General features: G+C 38.2%; 1 pseudogene; it reads right to left on the minus strand.

Annotated features, from left to right (window-relative positions):
• Window positions 1-5357: 5357 nt before the first annotated feature.
• LOC134203985 (potential E3 ubiquitin-protein ligase ariadne-2-like) overlaps window positions 5358-24906 on the minus strand; it is a 37691-nt pseudogene continuing 18142 nt past the window's right edge.

Genomic DNA, 24906 nt, shown 5'->3' on the forward strand with positions numbered 1-24906 from the left:
AATTGAGATATACATGGGATAACACATGATAGCAAAATCTGTTATTTATATGTTCTTGTAAAGAGAAGTAGAACAACAAATAACGAACAAATTTTGTAATCATAACAAAATTTGTTATTCATTATCATTATAACGCCCAAGACATACGATAGGAATTAGTCTTCTCAAGGACTCGATATGTACATAATTTCAGGTATAAAAACTCCAAATGTTCAACTCTGGGCCGTTACAGATCATCACTAGAGTGTAAATTATCGTCTGCTGAAAAATCGGAACAGATGGAGGAGCAGGTTGCAACGTTTACATCCTGATGACTGAGGAACAGAAAGGTTGTACATAGACGCAACACATGAGGCTGTAAGCATCAGATCATCATTGATGCAATCGTTGTTGCAGGCCTCCACAAACAAAAGAACTTGAGTATGACGTATTATATCGACTATAAGAAGGTGTATGTCTCAGATTCGTACCACCTCAAAGTATGGATTCAGAAGGTGATATTGATAACAAAACATGATATTAACTTGTTTGAAATAAGAGTAAAAACAAAACAAATTTCGAAATATCATAAAATATCATATTTTGCTATTAACAAGAACAAACTAATAGCTCAAGATATTGATAAGCTCTTGTTAATGGCAAACCTGATATTTTTATGATATTCGTGCATTGTTATTTTCGCTTGTTATTTTATTCTCATTTCAAACAAGATAATCATGTTTTGTTATCAATATCACGTTTTACTGTTAATGAGCAATTATCGTTCCCGGGTTGTAGTTAGCATAGAGTGGTGCTCAGCATTTTGGAGTTATTAATTTGTTTGTCACACAAAAAAGAGTTTTCTTAACAATTTAGTACTTGACGAAAGTTAAATATATCTATCAGCTGAGAGTATTAAACGAATATTAGGTCGAAATCACTCCGTACGACTTGATCAAAGTAAAATTACACTGTGCCCGCGGCCGCACCTTGTTTTACTTTGATCGTTTCGTACGGAGTGAATTACACCAATATCCGTTCATTACCTGGGCAGATAGATATTTGAAAGCTTCGACCAAGTGCTAATTTATGGTCGAAGTCATTTTATTGAGTGAGAAGCAATTTAGGAAAAAACTCCCAAAGTGCTGAGCACCACTGTATAAGATATCCGGTAATGTAATCTAATGCAGCACGCCATGGAGATGTGAGCTATAGCCACATCATATCCCAAGCCAAAGTTCCAAAAGTTCCTTCAGGTACGTTTTCGCTTAATCAGCGTCACTGAGCTGCTTAAGCGAAAATGCATTAAGCAATCTTTGGTTATTGGATGCCTCCTGGCCCTGGTCACTTTTTACCCAAAAGTTGGGCCAGAAGGCACATTCCAAGCGATACCATGAATCTATACTAGAACAATACCTACCACTCCTTTAGCGTGGTTCAAAATCCAGCAACAGGTAGTTTGGGATAGGTAAATGTCTCCATATATCTACGCCGGGTCAACGATCGATACCGACAGTTTCCGAGTCACCGGACAGAACGATTGAAACTTGGTTGAAAGCGACGCTACAAGGTCCTAAGTCTCCTGCAACTGAAGGGAGAATTCGCTACACGATGATCAAGGAAACACTGCAGAAAAGTTCTTGAATTGAGTCAACGGTTTGAAGAGCCGGCAAAAGGTGAAGCGATGGCTTGATATGCTTCTTCAGACAATTTTGGGTGGTAAGATAAACCAAGACTGATTTGGAGGCGTTAAAACGAGCAGGACGAGTGGCGTTCACCGATCACGCACGCGCCATCCAAAACCATCCACCCAGAGTGTCATCCTACCATATGCCTGAGGAGAAAAAGGTCACCTGACAAGCACTATTGTTACCAGATTCAGCAGTTGAAGATACTCGTGAGAGCCAAAACTCCACAAAGTCTATCGCGCTCTGAGTGATGCTGATCGGATTCAGTGGCCGCGTCGTCACAAGAAGACTGGTCAGCTGAATGCGACATCAAATTGTCGACGAGATGATCGCATGTGCGAGCAGAAGCGTGGCTGGATCGTCTCCAAGGATTTATCGATCATTTAGTAATTTGCGTTGATCATTTAGGTGTCTCATTTGGAGAATTAAATGAAATTAAACAAGTGACATTTCAATCAATAATACTTGCATTGTAGAGCAAGATTATTTTGATAGTTATTATGCAGCAATAATAAGTTATTTCAAGAGATGGTAGACCTCTTAGGGTCTGTCTCATTGACAATTAAACTTAAAAGTGACAGTTCGAAATTAGCAAATAACTGGTCATATGAATGGCTGGTGCTACCAGCACCAATAAGACAGCGATGCAAATGATTCGATATCTGTCAGTAATCTTGCTCGAGCAGGGTATTCGATAAGAAATGCACTTAAGTTTAATTTCGTAATTTTCCAAATGAGAAGACTTAGTACAAGACAAACAGACATAACACATTGAACATTCACTCATCAAATTCATCGTCATTTAAACACTAACGACATCTGTTGATTTCAGTTAGTTGGGCAAATCACGAACCAGATGGCGGTAGTGAGCAAATGTCAAACTCGAGCAAATCCGCTGCGTGCGTCATAGTAAACGATTGGCCAACTAATGATTATTTGAATTGACCAGTAAATCAGTGAACGATGGAAATTTGACGAGTGTTATGTCTGTTTGTTCAGTGCATAGTTAATCATTTACATTAAAAGTTGAATTGTGTCAATGTTGTGGCGAGGATTCTATATCTTCAGTTCAACTTTGGACTAAAAAGCAAAAATTCAATCATTTAGTCTAACGTAACTAGCGCTATAACTCCGTTATTAGTTGAATTTCAAAAAACATAGGCAGTTGTAAAAACTTACACTACGTCCACCATACAACACATTTGAAATTCAGCTGAATGAGTTATTCAAACCACTAATGATCGAACGCAAATTACTAAATGATCGATAACATCCTTGCGCCATACCAATTAGAGCTGGAATACATCGACAATGCGGCGTCGAATACAGTTGCAAAGGGTGAACTTTAGGGTGAGAAACGTTCTCGACTTCCTGGGCATATTGTATCCATTGTTACAGTACAGTACTTGCTCAAGATACATATCATGCAATGGCAGAGATATATAGCATCCAAGAGACAGTGGTTCTTGAATTTGTATCATCGTGAAAAAGGTTCCAGAACTACCAAACTAATACATTCGGAAAACGTTATTTTATGTTTTTTCGTGCATTTATTTGGAGGCGCACCCTGTGTCCTTAACGCTTGTGCCGTGATTCACTGTGCTGCCGTAATCTGAAAAGTTACGATACGCATTTTCCAAAATGGTGTTAACGAGTAGTACTCATCGAACTCTTTAACAGAAAACGGAAATCATGCACGTTATTGGTTTATACGTCACTCAGATTACGGCAGTGTGGTACTCTGCTTGCACAGAATCTATTTTAGATGTTCATATTCGTTATCCGTTGTCTAGACTGCTATGACTAACAAATCTGAACAACTGATGATATAACTAGCTGGTTTAAAAATCAGACGTGTTGCGGTAATGCGAATAAACGGCGTAATTTTTGTTAAGAAAATTATTTTGAGCCTTTTAGTGGAATGTCTTCACTTGCCATAAGACGAGTTTGTACAATCCCATTGAATTCCACACTTGATTGTATCTTGACAGATACGTATTTCGACCTCAACAGTAAGGTGTCTTCAGTGTCCGTACTTGACTCGACTTGAAGAAAATGACCGCAGCTTACACTATTTATACTATGCGTAGGTATAATAATTTATCTAGGTACATCTAGGTACATTCGATTGTACGACATTTCGCGGTTAACTCTTCGCGGTGTACCAGTTCGCGGTCTACCACTTCGCGTTTAGTATCATATCGCGGTATAACATTTCGCGGTTTATATTATTTGGCGGTATACCATTCCGCGGTTAGTACTATTTCGCGGTGAACTTTTCGGGTTAAACTAATTCGCAGGTTTAATTTCACTAATGTTACAAATAGTTCAATAATGTTCTTTAGCTTTGAAAAGCCTCAAAATTCACTTAGGTAATTAGCCAAATGTTAAACGGCTAATTTCTTCGCCTATTGTTGAACGCACGCATTTCTTATGGGAGTTCAACAATAGGCGACAAAATTAGCCGTTCAACAATTGTCGTTTCCTAATCATTGTGTAAGTAAATAATCATTGAGTTAACACCAGACCAGTATAAATTAAATTCAAAAAATATTGGGAAAACATATTTGCAAATGCGACTATGTAAGAAGGCGAACAACACACTTCGCCATACCGTGCAAATGCGAACATTTAAAAAGGCAAAACAACAACTTTCACATTCTACCGGGTAAATGCAATATTTAAAGAAAGCAAACATAACGTTTTTCTTTATACCAGGCAAATGAGAATATTTAAAGAAGGCGAAACAACAGATTTTGCCTTATACCGGCAACTAAACATTTGGAGAAAGCAAACAACACAGTTTGCTCATACGCAGAAATCAAATATTAAGGAGGCAAAACATCACAATTTTCCTTATACCGGCAAATGAACATTTAATATGAAGAAAAACAAAATATTTTGCCTTATACCGGGCAAATGCGAACATTTAAAGAAGGCAGCACATGATATTTCGTCTAACACCGGCTAACATTTAAGGAAGATACATTTTGCCTTATGAATAATTTCCGTCTTCTGAGTTCTACCTAAATATCATACCTTTTAAGCTATTAAGACAGCGAGCTTTATCATATGATAGTGCATCATGGCAAAGTTCACACATCTAATTATCATATTTACAATAATGTATATGTCTTTGAAAATAAATAAAAATAATGCGTAAAAAAGAAACATGCTAGAAAGGAAAACACAATGAAAAAAAGGCCATATAAAGAAGAGGAAATTAAGAGTTGGTAGAAAAGAACTATGTATTAAAAGTACAAAAAAGTTAAAAAGATAAGTTAGCTTAATACTAGAAACGGAGCGCCGCGAAATTGTAAACCGCGAAATTATATATACCGCAAAAGGAATACCGCCAAATTGTAGAAACCGCGAAACAGATTACAGATTGAGGTCGAAATACGTATCTGTCAAGATACAATCGCGATGCTGCTCTGTCTTTTGCGCGTTATTCAGAAAGCTTGACTTCGCTAGCGTTTCAAAATTATGGAAGGACCACCCATTATGTGCTTTCATTTATTCAGAGGTTACCAACTGTTTCGATTAACAAACAAAGTGCGATGATTATATTTGCATATTGTATTCTGCCATTGAAAAGAGGAAAACCTCCGAAAAATATGATCTGTTGCGAGTGCGATAAATTCTGGAAACGACCACCATCATGGCGATCCGAAGGACTTGACAGTTTGCTTACCGTTGATATTCGAAAAGATCTTTCCGCGACCTCCATGAAATAAGCGTATGGATAGGTATACGCAGTGTGTATCGGCAGCCAACAGAGCGGCCGCATCAAACAGATATTGCCAGTCAATCCAGGTCCCGAGGCCTTTCATTTTTCCGTTAATACGGGTCTATTCGATCCAATGTTTGCTCTTCTAGTTGAAGGATTTCGAGTGGTTTTCCACCGTTCGTAGTAATGGAGGTACTTTTGAGTGCTTCACGAGCCTGAAATGTAAAATATAAATAATTTAAAGTTAATTTGTTTTTCCTCAGAACGTTGTTCATGACCTACCTGAGCAGTAGATTCATGGGCAATATTTGATTCTCCTTGTAGCGAGAAATTCATATTCGATCCATGTGCCTTCCAATCACAAGGCACATCCAACAGAAGTCATGCTTACAGTTAAAGCACTGCATGTGATTGCAACCGCCGTTCTTTTCGATGCAAATGTGACACTTGGACAGTCCTTCTATGGGCACTAATATAATTGGCCGTTTCACTATCGTCGGCACATTTGAAGCCATTTCCGGATTATATGACAATCTGTTGGCGCGTGATAGTCCGTCCACAGCGGAAACAGAAGGCAGACGTACAAACTTTACAGGTAGCTTTCTTTGGACTGATGTCCGCACCGAATGATTATCTAGAAAAATAACCTTGTTGGTAAAACATTGGCAACGCAAATATTAAAAGTCTTATGATATATGGGAAAGCGTGTTGTTTCACTATATTAAGTCCTGACTGAGGATGCAATGTGGCTATAGGGTAAAATAACATTGACCTCTCAACGATTCCAAATATTAGTAAACACTAAATGGTTTGGCGAAAAGATCAAACGCAAAATTGTTGTTCAAATGCATTGGCTGAAATACTCACACACATATCTTGCCATGGGGCTGCATGTAAATTACTTTCGATGAGTTTATTGAAATCGACATAAGCATGACACTATTAGGGACTGAGGGCTGTAATGGATTCTTTGACGACTTACAAAGCATTCTAAAATGTTGTAGCTACTCGAGCAAAGATATCATAATTTGTTTGTTGATATCATAATTTGTTTTCAAATATGATTCATCATGATTGATTACACATTTTGTATGATCTAATCATAATCAGGATTCCACAACATCAAAAAATGTTACCTATCGATTTGCTCTTAAGCTTTGTTCGGTAAAGCTTGATCATTAGTATTTGGCCGCACGAAATTAGACATATCTTTGCGAAAAAGTACATAAAAAGGTGATTCAGGTTTTATTACACGGAGAATTAGTAAACTTTGAAGGAAAAAAATTGAAAAATTATTTATTGGCATTTCGGATTAATTCTCAGACTTTTGTCTCATACCACGTTATTTTTTGCACAGTAGAACGTTCAACTTGATCTGCCATTTTTCCGTTCCCTCCATATAAGATGGTTTTCTGATTGTTTTGAACCGTTTCTTAAGTTTCCATTTGATAATTTTTTTTTTCGTTGGGACGAAAATTTATTTGGTAGGTTGATAGTTTTTCAATAACGTTATTATCATTGTTCAAACCATTCCATTACATCCGACTGTAGGCAGCTTGTTAAGTCAGGCCAAAGAACACCGGACAGTCGTCAGGTTGTAAAATGTCATCTGATGTCATTTGACTAATTTGTTGATAACTTTCTTTAGAAGCAAAATTTCTTCCATAATTTTGAATGTACTCATAACGCTTGAGTAGGTTATATTTTGTCCAAGGGTACATTGCTCTAAGTATAACATCAAAGGTGAGAGTGAAAACTCTCCAAAATGTCACGTGTCATTTGACATAATGTCATTTGAATGACATTTGCCTCCACGCCCCAGATTAATATTTACAGCAAAGTCTCGTTAGACAAAGTTGTAGGCCCATTTAACCGCTATAAGTTCGTCATACAACATGAATTGATAGCTACCTTCTGAAAAAGTTCTGGGAAAATTATACAAACGAATGCAATGACATTTTACAACACTGGTGTGATTAATGGATGGCAAAATCGCTTCTGAAGACACCTCCTTGTATATTTGCTATTCATGTCGCTCAGTGATGAAAATTTTAGTTTTTCCACAACCGCAGATGCTTTGACATACTCTCAATTTGTGGGAAATCTTGCCTCCATAGACATATTTGAATTTTCCTGGGACATTACCTTCCGTTTGGCAAGGTTAAACTTGAGTCCGGAATTGAAAGTCTATTTTAATATTAATTTCATCGCCCATCAAAACACTCAATTGATGTCGTCAGAACTTACTCACCAGCATTCTTGCGCGATGTTTAGCAAACTGGTTCTGTTTCAGGGTCTTGTTGGGATGTCTCGACATCATACGATCTGGAACCCTGCGCCGACAGATTATTTGAGCTGTGCTGTACGCAGTGAATCTTTTCGCTAAATCACGCGAGGAAATCCAGAATTGTTCCGAGCTGCTCTGCAGACTTTCACTTGTAGTTTATGGTCGTATGTTCCATTTCTACGGTTATTTTGTCTTACGCGATCCAGCAGTAGTGTTTCCGTTAACTTTTGACAGTTTTTACAGTCAATTTCGGTATTAGATACTTTGAAATCATTCTCCGACCATGTTGGATTTCCAAAGTGAGTGTGAAAATTAGTTCCCATCTCGCGTTCCAGTTTCGATAACTTTAGAACGTGAGCATCATACGATGAAACTTTCACCATAAGTTAAACAAACCCTCCGCAACGATGTGATGTATTTTACTTCTCGGTACGGCAAAAGGCGCCGCCGCAGTAACTGGAAAGAAACGGCCAAATACTAAGTGGATCGAGTTTAGTAGGCCTATTAAGCTACCCTACTATATACTACATGTCAATTTGTTTATATACGTATTTATTGTATTTATGGATTCATTGCTTAAATTCATAACAGTCCCATGTTTCCTAATTTCCTATCTACATGGGATGGTTATGAATTTATGGCAGTTTATAGGGAAAGACGGCTTTGGAGGTTTTGTTTGGCAGGGGGTTTTGTCGACTTTTGAAATTTGGCCACAATATTCTTTGATATGCAAAGAATGTTTAGGCCAAATTTGAGCATAATCAGTCGTAAAAAACCCCTGCCAATAATAGAACAAAACCTGCAAAGCGTCATTCTCTATTTACATTACAAATTAATTAATTTATCTAAATTCCTGCATCCTAGTCCATAACAATTGTATGAAATTCTGTCCTGATATATATGGCAATTCGTCCAATGGAAGTTTACAGAAATCGTCGATTTCAGCGTTTAAATTGGGGTTTTGTTCAGAGCGTCTATATAGCACGGAGTCCATTACTATCACTTACTTCCTATATGAGACAATCCTAACCACTTATTTTGCTTGTTCTTCACTGACAATTTGGACCAGGACAAAATCGTAACTCTGGATGGATTTCACGTAATCGGCAAAGGCAAACTGTGCTTTATCTCGCAAAATAGGCCTATTCAACAGATTTAACACCAAATCCTCTGGCACACGAACGTCGCATCGTTGTTCCATGCAGCCAATCTGCGTGGTATTCCCTGTGATTTGACTCGAAGTGCATTGCCCAACAATCACGACAGAACGAATGCTGGCAAGAAAGACTGTGAATTTATCCATCGATTGGACGGTGACGCATACCGGACAAAAGAGTTCGATATGCACATGGCGCAATGGTGGAGGGATGCTTTCGTACTGGGTAGATGGAGCACTCGCTGGAATCATGCCAAATGGCAAAGTATCTGCCTGAACCGCTACTGCCAGCAGCCAACAGAGGAACAACAGTCGGGCGAAGTTATTGCCATAACCGCGGGCAGCTTTAATACGGGCGCTAACTAGAAGGTTAGATGCGTTTCTTGATACTTTCCACAACCCGGCTGTGTTCCATTTGTTCGTGAAGGAGCACCTTGGCCAAAGACGGTGTGATATGAAGTTGATTGCTCAGTCGTTCCACGATTCGTTAAGGCTTTTCCACCTCTTCGACGTTCAGACAGTCGTACACGAAATACTCCGGATCGGACCGCTTAGGGTCAATTCGATGTCACAATCCTCTAGGCCTCGAGAGAAGAGAAAAATGTGTCAATCAATGTGGTTGCTAAATTCTTATACGCCACTCATGCATTAGAGCTTTCAGAATTGTTCTTAATTGATAGGAAACCACCAAATGTTGAATGGCTAAATCTGTCGCCAATGTTGAACTCATAAGAAATGCACATCGTTGAACAATAGGCGAAGAAATTAGTCGTTCAACATTTGGCAAATTACCCCACGATAAAGGTATAAATCTCGGACAATTGTAAAGCCACGAGGACAAGCTGATACAAGTGTAAAGAAATATAAACGAAGATACAGCCCTACCCTACCAACGAGAGAACGCTTTATTATTGCACAATTGCCGTAAAACTATATTTTTAAAAGCATACAATAGATGGATACTGAAGAGAAGCGATGATAAGAGAGATATTTTCATTTCTTTCCGGAATCAATTCCTGCACATTGTCATAACGTCGAATATTTAACTAGTTAATGATAGGGTAATAGCAAATCAATATCTCATCGGTTAGCAAAGATATTTGTTCGGATTTACTAATAAATGACCACTGTTCGAGCAGCTCTAGCAGCTAAAACTATAGTTTTATTTTAGTAATTGTTCAAGTAACGCTTATTTTATGGTTCAACTTACAATTGATAGTTTGTTTTAACCTCTATTTCCCAACCCCGCCTTTTAGACGGCTTCAGAAAAATCGATACAAAATAAGTAAAACATGATTGTCTGTTGCTACCAATCTTAAAGCCACTTCGCAACACTCATACCTTTCATACCTACACATTGATTGTTTGTTTACTTCTATCTGTCAAACGTGACAGCGGTTGAAAGTTGAATATTTGAGAAAAGTAAAAAACTATCGTGAACGGATGGCCTAAGCACAATTTTTCATACTTTTGAAGTGTTCAACAGCAACAAAATTAATAAGTAAGTTGATAAAGCCTTGTTCTTGGGATAGATAAAAGTTTTCCCAAATATTTCTCTAAAAATAACATTTTTTGTCACTTATAACTCGCCTAAAGGCGGTATTGGGCAGTTGAGGAACTTTTTTTTACTGGGAACCGTTGTAACACAAACCGATATTGAAGTTCTGTTTTTAATGAGCTCAGTTTTGATTCACGATGGTTTATGTAATTTTACAGATTTCGTTCGTCTTCGTCATGGATTGCCGTCGAAAGGGAAAATTGTGCATATTGAGTGATCAGCAGGCGGAACTTCGAATCGTTGGATTGATCTTGACACCGATGAAGAGGAAGATCCAGGAAACGACTTTGAAAGTGACGACGATGATTACTATAATGACCCGGAGATTGAAGAATTTTTCTCGCCCCTGCACCCAAGCGACGCAAGAAGATGTCTCTGGCATCGTGGATGCTGAAAAGCATCGGTAAGTCAGATCCACTCATGGGACCCGAACATTCGTTGGATCCGCAGATTCAATCGATCCCAAATCTGCTGCGTTCAAAACATCAAATGGAAAAAGCAAATCTTGGCGTTCCGGAACTGATCTACTGTTTGAAGAAGTGACCAGAACAATTTAAAGATCTGGACACACCGTTCAAATGTTTTTCTTATTTCCTCGATGGTATTTTGGAAATACACAGGCTCAACCTAACCTTTATGCGAAGCAAAAGAACGTCAAGAGCAGTTTCTCCCCAACGGCGTTGGAAATAAGAAAATTTTCGAGCTCTGTACATGTCTGTTTTCGATACCCGAGCATAAGGTCGTACTGGAGTGAATATGCGTTTCACCCGATTCAAAATACGTTGCGCGGAATAGATTTGATGCGATCTGTCGATTTATCTATTTCAATGATAACGATGCTATTCCTGCAAAAACTCGGCGGAATACGTTTGTACAAAATCAGACCAATTGTGAACTATTTCAATGAAAGATTTGAAACTGTCCCACTGCCCAACATGTTTGCGTTGACGAGCAAATGTGCGCAACAAAAATGAAGTCAATCTTCGACAATATTTGGCAAAAGCACAAATGGGGATCTGCTATTCGTTTTATCCGACCTTTGATATCTTCACCGTTTGAAGTTTACTGTGGAGCTGGCGATAACGTGGTTCTACCGGGTACTCTGACTTGGGAGCAACAGCAAATGTAGTCGTGCGGCTGTCAAAACTACTGCCCGGTTCCAGAAACCACATAATGTACTTTAATAACTTCTACACATCATTGTTGCTGTGACTTATCTACGCTCAAGAGGTATACAATTCTTTGAAATTGGATTTTCTAAGTTGAATCAATGCTTATTTCTGTTGCAGGCATATTCGCGTTGGGAACTATTCGCAACAATCGTATTCAAACAATAAGCTTCCCACAGACACATTTGAAAAATGTGAACGTGGTTACTGACTGAATATGTGGAACGGCCCAGTGAGTTCAATTTCAACGACGGTGTGGAATGATGTTGCTTCGTCTGGCAACGTCTTTATGGGCGCCGTCAAGAACAAACAAGGATAAGGACCCTACTGATACACGTTTCCGCTTCGTTCGATTCACTAAGCGCCGAACGATGTTGCTTCCACCCATGATTCGTGAATATAATCGTCACATGGGAGGTAGATATGGCTGATGGTCTGATTGGGCGATATCGATCCGAGTAAAAACGACGAAGACACGAACCGTTTGGTGTACCATTTACTGGATTTGGCTATGGTAGACTCGTGTATTGTTCAAACGTGTGCATAAAATTGATCCATCCTCTGAAGTCTACCAGCCTGAATTTTCGGGCTGAAGTTGCAAAGGCAATGCACTCCTAAAGCCTGGCGGCGCCGAGACCACCGACGGCCACGAATAATTTCACGAAGAAGCCATCTATTCCGAAGCGAGCCTATCGCACTTTCAGCATCGATGACGGAACGGAGCACTTCCCGAAATTCTTCCCGTTCCGAGAAGAGAACTGCAAACTCGATGCAAATGAAGCACAAAGTGAAATGTCGAAAATGTAACATCAACCTATGCCTGCAAGCGAATCAGGACTCGCTTCATGACTTCCACACAAGGATTAATATACGAGCTACTCTGCTGTTGTTTGATTTGAAATACGACTATAATTTTTTCGCTCAGATTCCAACCCCGCCTTTAGGCGGGTTATCTTTTTAAGTATAAAAGTTTCGTTATGTTATGAACTGAGGATGTGTTTTTCAGTTTCTCTCCACAAAACTAGCTTCTACAGTTTTTGAGCAAAACAAAAATTTGGGCAGTAGAGGGTTAAGGTCCTCCGTACTAAGATTTGTAGGGTTCTGGATGGTAATCTAGTCGTACATATTTTAATCAAATTTTAATTGTAAATTTTAAGTTTGAGTTCGTAATAGTTCAGTTTTGCTTCATAGTTGTACATAGGCTAATTTAGATGCTTGTCCTTAATTTTCAACGCACTAGTTTTAAACCATTAGCTTTTAGTTTTACAATCTAATCCCTAGAATAAATTCCATATTATTGCCCAAGTGCAGCCCATCATATCAGCTGTAGTTTTAAGTATGTTATTCATGTTTGTTAAACATAAACCAAATTAGGCGTTTCAAATTCACGTATTTTTGATACGATATTATTTTTAGTATAGAATAAAATATTCTTTATGGACTTTAGAATAATGAAATTTCACGTTAGGCCGATAGAAACTTTAACCAGTTTGTTTTCTTTTCTTCGCTACACTCAAAATAATCCACACGTTAATGGTACGTGAAAATCACGTAGATTGCTAGAAATGAACTTCTTGAAGGTCTCATCTGATGAAGGTATCTTTCATTGAACATCAGATAGCATCTAAATAAGCACCCCGTTACATTCTGATTGCTCCATCACTTCTACGTGAAAATCACGTACACGCCTGAAGTTCATTTTGACAGCAGATGCCGTCATTCACTTCAATACTGAGCCAGACAGAGTTGTTGCTCGTAGTTTTGGAATTTATTATATTATACATATCATTTGATTGTTAAAAGCTTACTATTGTTATTGATGAAGGTATGATGTTTAAAAGCATGTTGAGCGTCAATGGAAATTGATACTTTTGTTCTTCTATGTAGTATTTAGTATTGATTGTGAAAACTCCGGAACCGAAATGGTGACGAAAACAAAAATTAGGAAGCAAGTAAAGATGATTTTTCTACACCCAACGGCGGATGTTGATTTTCATCAATTTTGTATAAGAATCTCCAACCTGTATAAGAACTGCTATATGCAAATTGTTAGATTCTTATACAAGTATTGTATAAGAAATCAATTGTGTAAGTTTTCTAACAATATTTGTTTGAGAGCTATATTTTTTGTATAAGAATCTAACAATTTCGCATATGCCCAATTCTTATGCGTTTTTTAGATTCTTATACACAATTGTTAGAAATTCTAACAACCGCCGTTGGGTGTACTGTATTTAAATGGAATAAATATAATGTCTTATGAATTTGTTGAACTTTATTGAATCGTGTAGATCGTTAAGAAAATAATTATACAAACTTTTCAATTGCGCTGCATCAACTATCCATTGCGCAAGCTTATTTCAAAATCTGATATTGTGATAAATAACTTTCTGTACAAATAGGCTTAATAGTAAGTAGCTTGTTATTTTAGTTTATTTAAGTTTTATATTTTTACTAGAAATAAAATTTATTAATAATGGCGAGAATAATAGTCAACGAAAACACATTCTTTTGCTCAAATATATATAAAACTCACTAAAATATCGTTTGAAGCCCACGCATCTATCGTGGATGCCACCCAGAAATCACGTAGCTATCACGGGGCCCTAGAGGAAGAGGGTGTTCATGAGTTCATTTTTGTTTACTTGCGTTTCACGAGCTGTTACGTGAAAAGGTGATGGAAAAACCACAATGTTTTCACGTAATATTGACGTTTGATTATTTTGAGTGTATTCACAAGCCAATCCATCAACGATCTGTCCTATCGGCTAGACCGTCCTGATGGGAGAGATGCCCAGTGCGTCACTGTTGTCGGACTACCCAGTGGGAATTCTGCACAATATCGAATCACACGCATGGTCGTGTTTATGAAGTCGTAAAATTTAATCGTTTTCGTAAAATTGAAGTCGTTTAAATTAGAGGAGGTTAACTCAGGTAGTGTGGGATGGGATCACCCACCCACTAAAACCAAAACCCTTTCGCCAGCCCGTATCCCCGTCCGCAATTAAGCAATACATCAGGGAAGACTATTGAGAACGCTCACGCCTGCTAACGCACTCGACGTATAACGCAAATCGACTTCAAGGGTGGTAACCTTGACCACCGTCGATCGCAAGCGCGATAGTAACCTGTAATCGTTTTGTATCAAACGTGCGTAGGAGACGAGCACCCGACAACAAACACCACGCGTGAACCGCAATGACCTCTATAGCTACATATGGAGGTCCCGCGCTTTTGTTGTCGGGGTGAGCATGGTGTTCACTGCAACAGTAGTCTCTACGGCAGCTGCCGATTTTGTTCAAGACGCCACCTGCCGCTGACAAGCAGCATGGCATTGGTTCAACATCGAATCGCGGGCATGCAAACATGGCATGCTCTGCCGATTCTACCTCACCTAGACATTCCGGGCACTACGCAGAATCTCCGAACCCGAACTCACACAGGAACGTTTTAAAGCAGCCATGTTCAGACAACACCCGTGATAGGTGGAAGTTGACCTGATCATGCTTACTACTAATCCACGAATCTCCGGAATCAGTCTGTGAGTCCCTGACTGCATTGTCCCATGCTCTTTTCCTTTTGAGCAACGAAGCTGCTCTGACACGTCACACTTGCACGGAGTCTCTGTCGTTGAAGCACCACATCTCCTCCAGAAGTATCTATCGGGAGATTGCAATTCGTCACATACGATATTCCCACATCCGGTCAGAGGATCGATACCTGGAACACCCGGACACTTCAATCGACTGCGACCAGCGTCGGTGTCAACTAACAATATCCCGTTCTGAAGGTAGCTTTTCAGAACTCTGCACGGAATCAGCCATAGCTGCCCAGCTTATTTTCTTCGTATTAGCATTACATCCCACACGTCTTACCGCACGGCTAGAGACCCCATAAGCTGCCCAGTAGCGTTTTAAAAGCATTCTAGTGTATTCAGCACAGTACCTAATACATCTCCTATTCAAACCACGCGCTATCTTAGCCGTTTACGTTACGGACCGAACTGCGTCGATGGTAGAACGGCCTTTACGGAACCTGATTGTGCTTGGTTCGCAAATTGGTCTGTATCCCGAAGGCTCTCCCGTGGATTTCCCAGGCTTGGGCAATAGCACAACTTCTGCGTTTCCAACGATCTGGGAAGTTTCACATCCAGCAACGTTGCAGGCAGCTCCTGAACATATCTGGAGCGGCAAGAATCGCGTACTTATGGACCAGGTTAGGAATAAAATCCGGCTCTGTATTATTTAGCTTAAGTTTTCTTTGCAACGGCGATAAGCTCATCGTTAGTCACTAGCGGTTCCACGTTCACTGACTCGTACGGTGGCGGGGCCAGTCCGATGAGTCATGCTTCGGTAACAAACCCCATTGAGGTATTATCCTACGCTTTCAAAGCAGGCTCTTACTACATTTGATTTCGTAGTTCAGAGCTCTGCTCGCTGTGAAAACCCGGCGTCTTTCTAGCCTGTCCGCTTCGGTTCTAGCACGTCGCAACCTTCTTTTAGCTCTAAGACAGGTTCAGCGAAGATCAGCTATCAACTTGTGCTTGTCCACCAGTGCACTGGTTTGCGGTTGCCGGTTGGCATAGTCCTCTTGGGCATTTACACGTCACATGCTCGTGTTAGGACATCGGATAACTCATCACCACTAAGGTCTAGCATCCGATTTTCCCACCGTAGTGATTCTTCCAGCAGTTCTGGTTCGAACTGCGAGGTACGCCATCTTAGATCAGCTTTACTGACCTGCCTTGTGATTCTGTTGGGGGTATAGTTGACCATAAAACGTATTTCCTGATGGTCACTAGCAGGATACCCTTTGTGAACCCTCCATTCAGGCTCCACCGTCCATCCCGCGCTGCAGAAGGCCACATTGATGCATTACTCGCCATTCGGTCCTCGGAACGTTAACGCTTGGCCCTCGTTCAGCAGGACTACGTTCAGTACCGCTGGAGACTCTAGCAGGATATGACCTCTAGCGTTGGTGAACCGAGAGGAGCAATCTACTGCCCACGCGTTGAAGTCACCTGCTACAACAAATGGTTTAAGGCCAGTTAGTCTCGTTACAAAATTATCTAACACCCTAGAATACTGCTCTATGCTTCATCTAGGAGGACAGGAGCAGCTACAAAAGTAAACTCCGTTTACCTTTGCTATAACAAAACCCTCATCATCAGGAAATGACAATCTCCTGGATGGGGTACCTCCCGCAAGTCCAGATGGTCACTATTTCGGACTTATCCGCAACCCAACTGCTATGTTTAGCAGTGATGCGGTACGGGTCGGACAGCAAGACAACATCAGTCTTATTTTCGTGTACCGACTGTTGTAGCAGCGCTTGCGCTGCCTCGCAGTGGTTTGCCGCTTTCTAATGATGTTAAGTGTTAAGTGTTCAATCTGTACGATCTATGGTCAGAGACAATAAGTTCTGTATTTATATTTTGAAAGTAAAGATCTCTAGATATGAAAGGTCTCAAAGTTTTCCACAAAGCACTGTCAACGTGTTATTGAATTTGGACCGTCGTTATTTTTTTTTTCATAAATAATGTTTGCCTACCGGTAAGTGCGATGCGCAGACGGCTCTCGCTGATAAGGAGATGACGATTACATACGTTATCGAAACTTTATATTCATGAACACTGTCCCTGGTCGCATAACAATCCCGTTGAAGTTTGTAAACTCGTTTTACATGAAGAGATAGAAAAAAAACTAATAAACTGGTAAATTCTGCAGTTTTTTCTTTCTGAAACTTTGATATTTTTTAATATAGATTAAATAAAATAAAATCTTTGATATATTATAATTTATCTGTACTATCGTTCTACGCATATTTGTCCCATGTTACCTTTAATAAAAAATCTCAAACTCAATTACTATGTTTGAAAAATCTATCTGTACAATTGCACAACATGTGGAAGATTTAGTTCAAAAAATGTATTGGGGGATAACCACTTCCTTTGGGGGGATTGAACCCACTATCACAGTATGCTAGACAGGTGCTTTCCCTACTAAGCTACGTAGGACTTCCATCATCCTCCACAGCTTAGCGGGTACTGATGAGCGCAAGTTCCCAACACCAGGCAAATAGCCGAGTTTCAATTCATTTTTCAAATTAATGTCGAATTCGTTTAAAAGTTTCAACCTAAGTGCTGTCAAAACGTTTTTTCATTCGCTCAGGTTGGAACTAGTTTCGCACTAGTTCCAACCCCAAAGCTGTCGGGTTCGCACGGTGTTTTTTAAACTAATTTTATTTGCTAATTATCTAACACATGCATTCATCTCTTAGACTAGGTGTTCCGTGTTTCTTAACACTTGCTATGATACATTTTTAGTTATTATTAATAAATTTCAATTGCCCCTGGCAGTTAGCATTTTTCCTCTGGTTGAATTGAACCATGTAGGAACTACAATGTTTTAAACTTAACCAAATTTATACTAAGGGTACAAGGTGGTAATCGTTGCAATAGAAGATTGCAACGATTTGTGTCTAAAATAGGAAATTTTGTTGAGCCGAATTAAATTTGTAACTGTTAATAGGGGCAGTAGGGGCAATTTGAGCCACCCTCAATTTGAGCTTATTGACAAGTTTTATCATGTCAAAGTTATATGATCTTTAAGAGGATGCTGCCTCAACGTGAAAATTGCAATAAACTTCAATTCAAACATGAAAATACCCTTGAAAATGAAAATTTTTGCTGAATAGACAAAAATATTATAAGAATTGAAGTTTATAAATAGGGTTTTGACACAAAACTGATTAAAATACAGATAAAAATGCATCACAATCAAAAGATCTATTATAATTGAATATTGTGCACACATGTTTGTACTGATACAAATCTGAATTTATCATTTTTTTCCAAAACCACTATCTATGGGGCAATATGGTCATACCTGGACAGAACAACATATTACGCCTTAATATGCGAACAAGTTCAAATTTCAGTTGCCAAATACAAAAATATTATCATCTATGTTAGGTTCATTACGAATTAATTACAATACCTGCGATCGGAACAGAAAAAATGCTCATTAACCAGTTGAAATGTGGCTGTGCAAACGGGGAAGTGTGGCAAATCGGTTCGGTCCGCTGTTGTGCGGCTTATTAATCTCATTTTGTATGGAGTACTTTAAACTATTGTAGGAATATCTTATTCATCCATATTACGATGCTTTTCTGCCCAAAAAAACGTTTTGGATGGGTGGCCCATACTGCCCCAAATGGTGGCTCATATTGCCCCGTATAGTCGAGATCAATTCATTTTCAAAAGTGCATTCCAACGATTTCTTAACGTATTTTTCATCATTCATCGACGTAATATGAAAGGTAAACACCCTAGTATTAGTCAACTACATTTGAAAAATGATTTTTTGAGCTTTTGAGCGCTTTTCGGATCGATTTCCTAAGGTGGCCAATATTGCCCCGATCACCCCTAACTGATTAGTGGTTGAATGCCCATGACGAAAACCAAATTGCTTATCAGCAAAAATAGAATTGTCATTGATATGAACCATCATTCTATTTAAAATAATCTTTTCAAACAGTTTGCTTATTGAAGAAAGCAAACTGATAGGGCGATAACTAGAAGCCTCAGCTGGATTTTTGTCCGGCTCAAAATTGGAACAACTTTGGCGTATTTCTATTTATCTAGGAAGTATGTCAATTGAAAACTTTTGTTAAATAAATTAACCAAAAAGGATAAAGAGCTCTCAAGAAATTTTTTGATAAGTATGTAGAAAAGAAATTCTCAAATGCTTGCAAGTTTTTTTTTTAAATTCATTCAGAAATTTTGGCTGTATTTACTCAGTAAGTATAGAACTATTAACTGAACTGAAAATGTTTCTGTAATCGTCATCTCGCAAAACCATGATGTTGGATACCTGTACTCGCAAGATTTCGATTTCTTATATATTTAAATCGTTTTAACGATTGATGTAAAGGTGAATAGATTTACATACTCCGACACAGTGATATGTAGACGAAGAGTTTTCTATCATTGGACCAATCAGGAGTATTAATATGCAGTATTATGCGAGATAAATGGGAGACTTTTTGAAAACTGTCCATCATAATCCTCCGGCTTCCAAAGAGTATAGATCATTAGTTTTTTTGCCTTTCTCGTACAACAAAGTTGTACCGAAAGGCTATAGGACTACTCCAAAAAACAACTTTTGATAGTTTATACAGTGATTTACCCTATATTAACCATAGAAATCAAGCATTCCGATTAGAATGCAGGTATATAAATCAACCCACATGTGCCATCATCAGCATGACAATTAATCTTTAAAGTAAGATTGGGCCATACTCATACTAGATTCGTTCAAAAAGGATATAAGCGTCCTTAGTTTTCTTGACCTTTGAAACAAACAATCCATTGTACAGGTATTAGAACTGTTAATGGCTCCACATTCGGGTAAAAGCTAAGTGTGTACTCTGGCTCTTGCTTCTACCTACCATGCGAACCCAATCTATTATCAACAGTGTCCTACACAAACGACATGCTAGAAACAACCACTATTTAATTTCTCTTCGTCGATGAAGGTTGCGTCAATCCAGTTCACCATACACAATGCAAATCGTTATGTCTGTTATGTTTAAAGGCAAGCACAGCTGCACTTGGAAGGTTTCTTTCTTGACATAACGTCAATATGACAAGGTAAATGATGAGGGTACCTACATACGATAGTCGATATTCAACATCTTTTATTTTCTTTAAAATCAAACATATATTTCTTACGAGTGAATTCAATGAATATTAAACGTAACTAGAATATCAAAATGTTTTGCTCAATGAGTAAACACCAGTGCTGTTGAAACCATACTTTTCTTTATTATTATTATAGCCTATTCAGATTGGGCTATTTATGACATTGTTAAGTGAGAGGGTATCCAATTATTACGAGGTGTTCAGACTGCAGCAAGATAATATATCTTGACGTTTCCATGTTTTCTCATTTGCACGCTAATACAGGGTTGAATTCAAGGAGAGTTTTAAAATTTAATTTGCGAAATCAAGCATTTGTGTGGCGACAATCGAATATTTTTTCTGAACAAAGTTTCTACGAAAAAAAATATTTTAAAAAAATATGAAAAGGGATTTTCGAAGAATATTTAAAGCTCTCATTAAGGATAATGAGCGAAGCTACATTCATTAGTTGGGTGCGCCGTTCTTCTGGGAATCAGACTATTCCTCAATTTACTTTTAAGTTTAAAAAGTATTTTGATTCTGTACTATGATCAAACGGAGATTTGATAGAAAAATTTAGATACTTTTGGGAATTCTCACAAATAAATAAAAAAAGGACGATTGGACCAATTTTCAAGAAATATTATCGAACTAAAATGTATTTCCACCAGTATCTCCATGTATGAAGGGCAACTCAGCAATTTTTTTTTTTTTCAAAAATGGAAACTGAACCATTGCGTTCTACTCGACAATCAATGATACAGCTTCTAACAAAATCGAATCGTGTGAATGTGATATAATTTAAACTGGATTTTGGATGAATTAATGCATTACCAATCCATGTTTTATTTAAGGTTATTCTACTTTATATATACATCCATATACATATATTAAGCCATTCAAGGAGCAGAATTGAAACAATTTATGAAATCATGTTTATTCATCAAATATATTCGTTTTACAACCATTCCTACGTTTTAAATTGTCTTCCGCATTGGCCCTTGAACTTTGAAAATTTATTCGATTTGTTCTATTAAATCTCTAGGTTTAAGTTAAATACTTCATGTTAATTCTAGAGAGCATCTGTTTTGCCTTTCTCGTACACTAAGTGTACGTAAAGGCTATAATATTGCTTCAAAAACAAAATTTTGATAGGAGGCCCGGAGGGCCGATTTTTATATACCGATCGACTCAGCTCGACGAATTGAGGTGATGTCTGTATGTGTGTATGTATGTATGTGTGTGTGTATGTGTGTATGTGTACAAATTTTGTAGACACACTTTTTGGAACTTAGCATTATCCGATTTACTTGCAACAAGTTGCATTCGACGGGGAATGCGGTCCCATTGTTTGCTATTGAAAATTGGCTCGATCGGACATTGCATTTCGGAATTATTGAAAAATCATTGTTTTTTCCCAAGGGTCCCCCCTTGGAAAAAAATTCAAAACCGAAAAAAAATTTTTTTTACAGAAATGGTGGCAATACATGTGAAATGCAACTAATGCAAAAACATGCAAAATGATCGAAAAAATTTGATCAATTCTCCTAAAGAGCTTTTCTGACCTTTCTAATGTGATTCTTTCAATATATTTTATAATGCACGAGAAAGGCATCATCACTGCTAGGTGGATTAATCTGGTTTTTTTTAAACAATTCATGTCGAATAAGTGGAGAATAAATAATTATCATCATTATTTTTCATCATATAAAATGCTTTCCACAAAACCATCACAATCCGAGTTATTCTTCAGCGCTCAGAAGATTTCCATCTAACATGCATTCGACCCTGCTGCGATAGAAAGAGCATGACTGTCAACTACGAAACGAAATGAAAACAGAGAGAATTTTCTCTCTGGCAGAGAGAGCATGACGCTTGTCAGTTTTGTTTTGTTGAATTTCTCCCTGCATCCCAGTTAGAACGAAAGCTCTCTCGTAATAATTGTTCGTAATAAATTCTTTATGACTCTTTTTAGCGGATATCTTTTGACAGCGCAAAATGTATGGAATATTACGTAAATAATGACATCATAAAGCGTATTTACCCTGAAACGCCAATTATTATGTCATTAATGGCGTAATCTGAATAGGCTATTAGAGTATACACAGTAAAAGTAAAGTAGTTGATTAACAAAAGTATTTAATCGTTTGATACCTTATGAATGTTCATACTAGTACACGAAACGAATGTGTACTATTCAGTTTAGTTCCACTCTTCATTTGTATGATAACAGATACGCTTAATTAAACTCAATCTCATTAAAATATGAGATAGAGATAATAAAAATATAAATTTTCAAGATGTTAGAAATATATTTAAGATATATCCACTGACATAACACTGGTGAAATTTTCATCGTACACTGATTTACCGGTCAATTGAAATAATCATTAGTTGGCCAATCACTCACTCATGGCGCGTCCGAGTTTGCTTACTACCGCCAACTGGTTCGTGATTTGCCCAACTTAGTGAATACAACAGATGTCGTTAGTGTTTGTGCGACGATGAATTTGATAAGTGAATGTTCAATGTGTTATGTCTGTTTATCTGTGATATATCTACCGGATCAACCGAGGTCTTTGCAATATCCTCACCATCAGTATATACCCAATCCCACTCAATCCAGTATTTTGCGCTCGATAATGGCGGCCTCGTGAGTTCATAAAAGGCATGTGGTTGGTGTTGATATGTCAAACGAAAGGTTACCTTTCCTGCTCCTTAGAACAAATGCAGAAAACGCAACCAAATTCGTATGAGTGCCTAAAAATGTTAGTCCATAATAGGAACGGATGTACCAGTTGTTGCACAATTCTTAATTTTGGTTCCTATTATGGCAAATCCCATTGTTTTTTTTGCCATAATAGGACCACTAGTGCGACAACTGGTGCAAAGGACGCCAAAAATTAAGCAAAATCAATTTTTACAATTATGTTTTGTTTGTTTTGGAGGAGATTAAAGGTGTTATCGTGTCATATGGATATGGTTCACTGATCAGAATATATTTTGTGGTGATATGATGTGCCACTTAGTGTATAATGTACTATTGTGACAACGAGTGCTATAACCACGACTGGTACATCTACCTTATTACCCTATGTCCTCAAAAACAAGATGTTCCAGGTTCTCCATAACATTCTCTAGTTCAGCCCACATTATTTGCATATAGGCACAATGCACATTTGCGCATCATGTGTCTAGACCAATTTTGTTGAAAACGAGATGTCCAAGTCTCTCCAAAACGTTCTCCAGTTCAGCTCAAGGATGGTCAGTTGATCTCTCAGATCAACCAAGAACTTTACAATGTCCTCACCATTGGTATATACCCAATCCGGTTCTTTTAGCAGTTACGCATCATCTGAATCAAATTTACGAAATATGCAAGGCCCTTCAAAACTACCAGATCAACCAAGGCCTTTACAATACCCTCATCGTCAGTTCAATAAGCATTTGCGCATTATATACACCCAATTTTCTTGAATACAAGATATCCAAGACCTTTACAATGTCATCTTCGGTATATACCTAATCCGATTCTATAAACATATGCACATCATCTGAACCGAATTTCCCAGAAAACGAGTCGTTCAAGGCTCTTTAAAACGTCTCAAGTTCAACCCAGTTAGATACTAACAGATCAACTAAGCCTTTCACAATGTCATCATCATCGGTATATACCCAAACGGGTTCAATAGGGCCCTCCTTAGTCGTGCGGTAAGACGCGCGGCTACAAAGCAAGACCATGCTGAGGGTGGCTGGGTTCGATTCCCGGTGCCGGTCTAGGCAATTTTCGGATTGGAAATTGTCTCGACTTCCCTGGGCATAAAAGTATCATCGTGTTAGCCTCATGATATACGAATGCAAAAATGGTAACTTGGCTTAGAAACCTCGCAGTTAATAACTGTGGAAGTGCTTAATGAACAGCTGCGAGGCGGCTCTGTCCCAGTGTGGGGATGTAATGCCAATAAGAAGAAGAAGAAGGTCCAATAAGCATATGCGCATTATGTAAACCGACTCGAGAATTGTCGATTTCGACATGTCTCATATGAGACGATCGTGTAATTCAAATGGGAGGTATTGACAACTGTCACTTCATTCGAAACGCGAAACGCTGTGGACAAAGAACTAAAATTTAAAAACGAGACAGACAATTGGCGCTTTGATGTTGCATGAAGCTGCACGAAGAAGAAGAAGCAGAAAAATGATAATCGAAAAAATCTCCACGGGATAGCATACGAAGAAGTTTTTAAAACTCCTCTCAAAAATTCTAAAAGCAATTCAATTAAAAACGGTAAGCTTATACTATGTATTAAGCATAATATCACAAAATAAAATTTCAAATTAAAATATTGTGTTTATTATACAGTAGAAGAAAAGTCCAACCCCGTACTGCTTACCGTTTTTAATGAAATTTCTTTCAGAATTTTTGAGAAGAGTTTTAAAAACTTCTTCGTATGGTTTCCGTGGAGATTTTTTCGATTATCATCTTTCTGTTCTTCTTCTTTATGCAACATCCAAGCGCCAATTAGAGGAGGGTTTGAGAGCTTGTTGGAGGAATAAGGACAACCTATGATATAGATAGGAAAGAAAATACTTAACATCCACCAACGATCTCACGAATATTATTAAATTATGTAGGTCAAACGGATTCGGGCAGCA

This window comes from Armigeres subalbatus, unplaced genomic scaffold (assembly GCF_024139115.2).
Source record: "Armigeres subalbatus isolate Guangzhou_Male unplaced genomic scaffold, GZ_Asu_2 Contig308, whole genome shotgun sequence".
NCBI lineage: Eukaryota > Metazoa > Arthropoda > Insecta > Diptera > Culicidae > Armigeres > Armigeres subalbatus.